The sequence below is a fragment of the Pseudophryne corroboree genome, chromosome 9 (genome assembly GCF_028390025.1).
Source record: "Pseudophryne corroboree isolate aPseCor3 chromosome 9, aPseCor3.hap2, whole genome shotgun sequence".
NCBI lineage: Eukaryota > Metazoa > Chordata > Amphibia > Anura > Myobatrachidae > Pseudophryne > Pseudophryne corroboree.
Window position 1 is genome coordinate 56,698,729 of NC_086452.1, and position 8,462 is coordinate 56,707,190.

Here is an 8,462-nt window from a genome sequence, read left to right on the forward strand (position 1 = left end):
GATAATATCTGGAACCTGATTGGTTGCTATGGGCAACATCCCATCTTAAATAGAGCTCTCATCTTAGTAAATTTACCCCCTGGTGTCTGTCAGTGGTTCGGCCAGTTGCTGTAGTCTAATGGGGAATAGTTCCTTAGGCCCCCTAATACCAGTTGTATTGTTTACATGCCACAGTCTGCCTGATTATTGCTGCTGACCATGTGCTCCCCTGACCAGTGGCGGAACTAGCGAGCAGTGGGCTCAGGTGCGACAAAATGCTTTGCCCCCCCCCCCCCCCCCCCCCATCCAAGTCCACCCCCTCACCCCTGGAGAGGATCTGGTGAGGGGGACCTGCTCAGGGCCAGATAAATGGATACCTAGCAACAGTGCCGTAACTAGACATTTTAGTACTGTGTGCAAGAAACGGCATCGGAGCCCCACCCCTGCATGCAAAACAGGGGCAGTGCGCGCCGTAGGCGCGCGTAAAAATGCATAGTGGCGTGGCTTTGTGGGGAAGGGGTGTGGCCAAAAATAATACCAATTCATAAAACGGTGCACAGTAGTCTCCATTATTCAAATTACGCCGCACAGTAGCACAACTACACCAGGTAGAGACCCTTTTACACCTTACGGCGGACAGATTAATCTTTTTACACATTACGGCAGACAGCGTCCCCTTTTTACACATTACGGCAGACAGCGTCCCCCTTTTTACACATAACGGCAGACAGCGTGCACTTTTTACACATAACGGCAGACAGCGTGCACTTTTTACACATAACGGCAGACAGCGTGCCCTTGTTAAACATAGCGGCAGACAGCGTACACTTTTTACACATAACGGCAGACAGCGTACACTTTTTACACATAACGGCAGACAGCGTGCCCTTGTTAAACATAGCGGCAGACAGCGTACACTTTATACACATAACGGCAGACAGCGTCCCCTTTTTACACATTGCGGCAGGCAGATTCCTCCTTTTTACACATTGCGGCAGGCAGATTCCCCCTTTTTACACATTGCGGCAGGCAGTTCCCCCTTTTTACACATTGCGGCAGACAGTACCAAGAAAGAAAGAAAGAAAGAAAGAAAGAAAGAAAGAAGAATTATACTTACCCTCTCCGCTAGCTCAGGCTCCTCGGTGCAGCTTCTGGTCACGATTCCCGGGCAGGAGAAAAGGAGGAGGAGGGAGGTGGAGGAGGGAGACGCAGCAGCGCTGTGTTATTGGTGGAAGCGCTGCTGCTGCTGCCCCTCTGCTTCACTATAGGCTGTTCTCAGAAGACAGCCTATAGTGAAGCAGAGAGACAGCAGCAGCAGCCCTCCACCAGTAACAAAGCGCTGCTGCGGCTCCCTCCTCCTCCTTCTCCCCCGTACCGCTGCTCCTCTCCTCTCCGTCCGGGTGGCTGTGTGCTGCGGGCAGCGGTTGCCCGCAGCACACAGCGGCATGTAATGAGTCAGTTTGACTCATTACATGCTTTGGGCGCCTGGACAGAGGCGGGCCCCAGTGCAACGCACTGGTTGCACTGGCGGTAGTTCCGCCTCTGCCCCTGACAGTGAGCTCAGTGTCCTCCAACCACTTCCTGTCACCAGCACCTTTGGGATGGGAGACTCACAGGATGAACGTGCAGCTGACACATCTGCAGCCAGTGCCTGATGCTATCATGTTACCCTGTCCAGGCTCCTAGGCTTTCAGGTATTTTGGTCGCCTTCCGGCACTTCAGTCTTTCACCCCAGCAGAGCTGACGTTTGGGAAGCAGAGCTTATGCCATCATTTACACATTCAGTATTCACACGGACATCGATACCCAGTAGAGAGCTGGTTGGTTGGTACTTTATCTTCGTCCACTTTATCTCTCTCCAAGACTAGGTACATAGCCCCCAAAGTTTGCTAACCTCTTTTTCTTTTTTTTTTCACAGCGCAATTGTTCTTCCTTTGCCTTTAACCATTGGAGCCCTAGGGTACAGGTGTAAGTGCCTCATTAAAAAAAAAATGACGGGCCCCCTAGTCCCTGCAAGGCCCCTAGGCTTTAGCCTAAAGCATAGGTCTGCAAACTCGGTCCTCATTACCGAACACAGTGCATGTTTTCCAGGTCTCCTCACAGAATCGCAAGTGAAATAATTAACTAGACCTGTGGACCTTTTAAAATGTATCAGTGAGTAATTAATACACCTGTGCACCTGCTGGGTTACCTGCAAAACATGCACTGTGTGGGGTAATGAAGACCGAGTTTGCAGACCTATGGCCTAAAGGATAATACAGCCCTGGTTCCAATCACCTTGCTGTTCCTACATGTATGTTGCTGGTATCAAACAGTATGAACAGCAAGGTGTAATGGTCATGACTGCTGGGACTGGACCGAAACAAAGAGGGAGGCCTGCCCCTTAGCAGGGAATATTCATGCGGGTCTGCCCAAGGAGAACACAGATGAAGGCATCTTCTTGTTGGAGGAAGGTGGCCAGGCCTCTATGCTGTGTGACTTCCAGGTGGACACAGAAACTGGCATTGTGCAGACATTGCAGCTGATGGACAGGGAGAGAAGCTTTGAGGCTGCAACAGTGCAGGGAGACCCCCTTCCCCATGGGTCAGGCAGGGGGAATTGGAGGGGTTAATAGTAACTCTAAAGTTGGAGATAAAATAGAGGAGTTTGTGCAGGGAAATACACACAGAGACATGAGTGTGGGTCCAGCAGGCCTTTACCATGGGCTAGTAAGGGAAGAGTCCGAAAAAGAACACAACGTAGGCCCATGGGTAAAAGTGACTTCTAGTAACCTGGCCAGGTTTTTTGTGTGTAGGGATAAGGCAGTCTCGGGCCCCCCAATGTCTGATGTGATAATGTCGATTTTTATATTAAAACATACAGCTATACCTTTAAACACACTTTTACCATGGAGCCGCTGCGGCCGCTAGACTTAATATGCACTCTACGTACCTTTTACGCTATTTGCGTAATGAGTCCTGTACTATGTACGGACTCTGCGTACAAATGCAGCGCTGACGGTACAAAGTACCCGCAGCGCGTACACACCCAATTATTACACATAAAACCTTATACAGCTAAGCAATACAATACACTTTAAACCTTAGCAGGGAAAAGAGGACACAACACCGATTTGTAGTTAATCACTGGGTTCCGACACCACAGAGTAATATTTCTGAAAGGGGGTTAACAATACAAATTATGCACTACAATACAACAGAGTAAATAGCTACAGTCAATGTACATACGTGAGAATATTCGCTTGCGCAACCCGGCCCGGTCCTACGCTATCAGGTTGATTGCGTTGTGAGTCTTGTGTATGGCCAAGCTGCAGCAGGCTTTATTTATACAATTCTTCCAAAAGCAATACAATGGATACTGTAATCCCTTTGTCCATTGGACACAGGAATGCACTTTTACAGTACAGGAGAGGTCATAGGTCGATTTGAAAAGGTAGGCGATGTCTTTCCCAACTGCTCTTGTGGGTGGTCTCCTCTGGATTCCCGCCGCATACATAATATACAGTAAATACAGTTTATATCTATATTCTGCTTCTGCACCTAACTATCCTCAGGAACATGCGATCTTCCGTAAACCAAAACCGGAATGTTACCCTTAAAATACCCTACAGTTGGATACCAAACACCACCTTAACCTTAGTCTGTCCCCTCCTATCCTGTAAAGGTGAATCCCTTTGTTCTGGAATCATTGAAACTGTTGTTACTTTCTGATGTGGTGCAGGGGGACTATTTGTACAATGTGCACTATTTGGATTAAATATGTAATGTTTTGATAGCCCTCCATGCGCTCACAAACTCTGCCGTAAATACCCATACCACGCGCAGGACCGCGGGAGCGACCATACGCAAATTGCGGATATGTGCACGCACGGCAGAACAAGTGCACGCGCAGTGGGCATGTGTGTGTAGTATGTACGTGATGTGTGTTCTGCAATATTTTTAGACTTTGACAGTCCACCCTTTGGCAGTCAACAATAACTGCCACTATCTAATCACTAAACAGAAAAATATCTACACAATATCTACAGAAAATTGGATGATCGGGGGAGAGTTGTAGGTGGGAAATGTATGACCTAGTGGGATAGTAAAAAGCATGTATGTATGGATCCATGTCTGAGGGGCATGTATCATCGTGCCGTGTATGTTCTAGATAAGCTTCGAGGTATTGCGAAGTATACATTAAATCCTTCTTATCCCGTATTAAGGGTCTGTAAGTGGGCCAACAAACACTACCGAGCTCTTTTCGGCTTCTTGTTCCAACAAATAGGGTGCACATTTAGTTGATGATACATGGAGGGGGAACATATGTGAGTGCTAGTACATGTGGATATTACCTGTTGACTATGTGTGTGTCATTAACTGAAGGTAGTAGAGATGAAGATAAGACACATATCTAAATTACATTCACATAACATTTTCATAAACATTCTTGGGTATGATTGATGTCTTTTCCGGATGGGTGTATCTGGGCAGAAGGGGAGACAAAGGAAAAACGGGTGAAAGAAACAGGCCATGGAATTCATTTGCAATCCTTATCACAACACTGTCTCTATGGATAGGTTGTAAATTAAATCTGCTGCTGTAACAGCGCCCCCGCTCCTTAGACTCATCAATTTTGTGCCGTGCTTGCGCCGCGTTAGAATTCAAACACACCTAAATATCAAGCCAATAATTATGACGACTCCCAGGATACAAAGGAGAAACTTCCCTACACTCATAATAACATTTTGAGCCCACTCTCCTAAACCTGAGAACCAATTGCGTGGGTTCAACCATGAGACCCAGCCGGTCAGTTCATTACTCACAGCAGTCAGGGTAAGGCTGTGTCTCCTCCGGAACTCCCACTTCAACTGCAAGATATCGTCCATCTTTTGATCGATTATCTCCGTGGGGTCGTCAGTGCTGTTCGTGATATACGTACAACACTTCACACCATATTGAGTTGCTAGAGTGACACAGTACCCACCCGTCACGGCTGTGATATAATTAAGGACCATCCTGTGCTGGATCAGTTCCGTCTTGTAAGCTTGTAACTCCCTTCCTGTATACCTGAAGGTTTCGTCATACATCTCAGTGATATTATCTACCAGGTTCGCTAGCGCATGGATCTACCTATAATTTATAATTCCTCTGGCAGTACGGGTGATGTCTAATGCGAGAAGGAATTGAATCCCGGTGGATTCGTGGATCAAATCAGAGGCTACGTGCTCTGTCCTCTCTATGAGGTGTCTCTTGACGATGTGTTCATAGTGAGTATGAGTATAAGGAGCCTGAGCACTGCGGTGAACCTCTTTCATCTTATCATGGGTTATGGTCATGACCTCTGGCAACACTCTTCCAATATAACACAATCCTTCTGAGCTCGGGGCAAGCCACTTGTACGCCTTCCTCCCACATATGAAATAGGCATCATCGGGGAGAACATAGGGGACAAAATATGACTTCACCATATTGCAAACTTTCCAAGTGAAAAAACCAATCCCTAGTTCTCCCGTCTGCTCAGTACAAGTATCGGGCTGGATGATATGAGCACAGTACCCTGGTGATACTTTTCCAACCCACATGGTCTTACTTCCACGAGTATACCTATACCGGAAATACCTTCCACTGTTGGCTATTTGGCGTACAAGTTCAGAGTCTATGGGTATCCTATCAGCTCTGTGTAAAAAGGTCATTGTCTGGTTATTCCACGTCACTTCCCAATTTCCCGGTTTTCGGTAATTGGAAATATTGAAACATAATAAGGATCTGTCTACATGATACTGGTGGAGCTTCAAGCTAGGGGGCCTAGAAATATTAAATTTCTTGTCCACCGGTCTCCCACCCCGTAATTCGAGTACCTCATCTATTGCTAAAGGGTATGGTACTAATCCTGACTTGCTCTGACCTTGAGGTACTTGTGAGCACACCCAGCATTCTGTCTGGTTTAAGACCTTACCCACTAGTGAGTGGTAATCACTCAATGGATGACGGTCCATGTTGATATTAAGGCTGGACTGACATCTTTGGATGCACCCATCCTCGACTATGTTCTCACAATTCCTACAAATGCAATTTTCCTCAGACAATAACCCTTCACAGTGCCTCCGAGCTCCTTGACTACCAGAGCGCTTTCTGATACTCGCCTTTGCTTGATTAGTGTGTTGCTCTTGAGATTCTACAAATCCATCCTCGCCATCAGAACCCATTCCAGATCCTTTCTCGACCTCTCTGGGACCCTCACCAAAACAGACTGTCCTGGTCAACAACAGGATTAACAGGAAAACCCGGAACGCAGTCTCTTGGGGTAAGTCCATCTTGTTAAGGGAAGAGAAGGGAGACAAGAAGGGGGGGGGGGGGGGGGAGAAAGAGAAGAAGAGAAGAAGGGTAGTTGGAGATGGAAACAAAAAAAAACTGGTGCGACAACCGCCTCTGGTCTTGTTGTTCTCTGCGCTCAGGTGCCGTCTCAACCTTCCCGGAACAGACACTCCAGTGATACGATGTTTTCTACACTTTGCTCTTTGTCACGGGTTCTCTCCGGATCAGCGACCTTCTTACAGTGGGACGAGTGGACCCAAGTCTCTCTTTCGGCAACCTTTAATGCTGTCGTGCTGGTTAGCAAGACTTGGTACGGTCCTTCCCACCTGTCAATGAGGCAACCTGAGCGTAGAAAATTTCGAATCATTACATAATCCCCAGGTTCAATGTCATGACAATTACTGTTCGGTAGGTCAGGAATCACCAGCTTTAGATTCCTATTTTGATTCCTCAGCTGCTGGCTCATCCTAACCAAATATTTCACAGTCACTTCGTTATTGCATTTCAAATCATCCTGGGGGTCTATCATTACATGGGGTTGTCGGCCAAAAAGAATCTCAAAGAGTGATAGGTTAAGTGGAGACCTGGGAGTGGTTCTGATGCTGTACAACACTAGTGGCAAAGCTTCTGGCCACAGCAATCCAGTTTCAGCCATCACTCTGCTCAGCTTGTTCTTAATAGTGCTGTTCACTCTCTCTACCTTTGCACTTGCCTGTGGCCGGTACGGAGTATGCAGCTTGCTATTAATTCCCATCAGTTTGCACATAACCTGAAAGACTTCACCTGTAAAATGGGTACCCCTATCACTTTCAATTATTCTAGGGATACCATATCTACACACAAATTCCTGAACAATTTTCTTTGCAGTGAACGTAGCAGTATTTGTGGCAGCAGGGAACGCTTCTACCCAATTGGAAAACACATCAATATAGACTAACACATATTTTAAATTCCTACAGGGTGGTAACTGTATGAAATCAATTTGTATTACCTGAAAAGGGCCATCTGTCGGAGGGATATGGGATGGCTCTGTTGGTATTGACTTTCCAATATTCTTCCTCAAGCAAGTAAGACATGTCATTGCTCTCTTACCTGCATGATAAGAGAATCCTGGCGCACACCAGTAGGCTCTCACCAGCTTACACATACCCTCTTTACCCAGATGAGTCAGACCGTGTGCCGCCTCAGCTAAGCTTGGGAGATATGCTCTGGGGGCTACTGGCTTACCTTGTCCACCTGTCCAGAGTCCTGAGGACTCCTGGCCATACCCCTTTGACCTCCAGACCGCCTTTTCCTGTGGAGAACACAAATTTTGTATTTCAATTAATTTTTGTGTTGATTGTGTTGAATTAGCAGCTTCATCTGCCCGGCTGTTACCAAGTGAAATTAGGTCTTGGTTGTAAGTGTGTGCTTTGCACTTGATAACAGCCACCCTGTCTGGTTCTTGTATCGCTGTTAGAAGTCTTTTTATGTGGGACGCATGCGCTACAGGTGTGCCAGCTGCCGTCATGAAATTTCTGAGGCGCCATAGGGCCCCGAAATCATGCACCACTCCAAAGGCATACCTAGAATCTGTGTATATATTAGCTGACTTACCCTTGGCCAATTCACACGCTCTGGTTAGGGCGACCAGCTCAGCAACTTGTGCTGAGTGCGGTGGGCCCAGGGGCTCAGCTTCTATGATACTTCTGTCGTCTACAACTGCGTACCCAGTGCACAAGTCTCCCGAGTCCGTCTGTCTGTGGCAACTACCGTCAGTGTAAAAAGTAAAATCTGCGCCTTCCAGTGGGATGTCACTAATGTCAGGTCTGGCAGTGAAAGTCTGGTTCAGGTATTCCATACAATCATGCGTATCAGTGTCTGCACTAAATCCTCCTTCACCATCATTCTCATCCTCCACCCTTTGTGTCTGTCCACGCACACTTGGCAGATAAGTTGCAGGATTTAGTGAGCTGCATCTTTTAATGGTGATGTTTACAGGGGCAATTAGTGATAATTCCCACCTTGTAAACCGCGCAGATGAGACATGTCTGGTTTGGGCAGAGTTCAGTAAGGCTGATACTGCATGAGGTGTATGGACGGTCAGGTTGTGTCCTAACACTACGTCTTCGCTTTTACTCACTAGCAAAGCTATCGCTGCAACACTTCGCAAGCATGTGGGGAGAGACCGCGCTACGGTGTCCAACT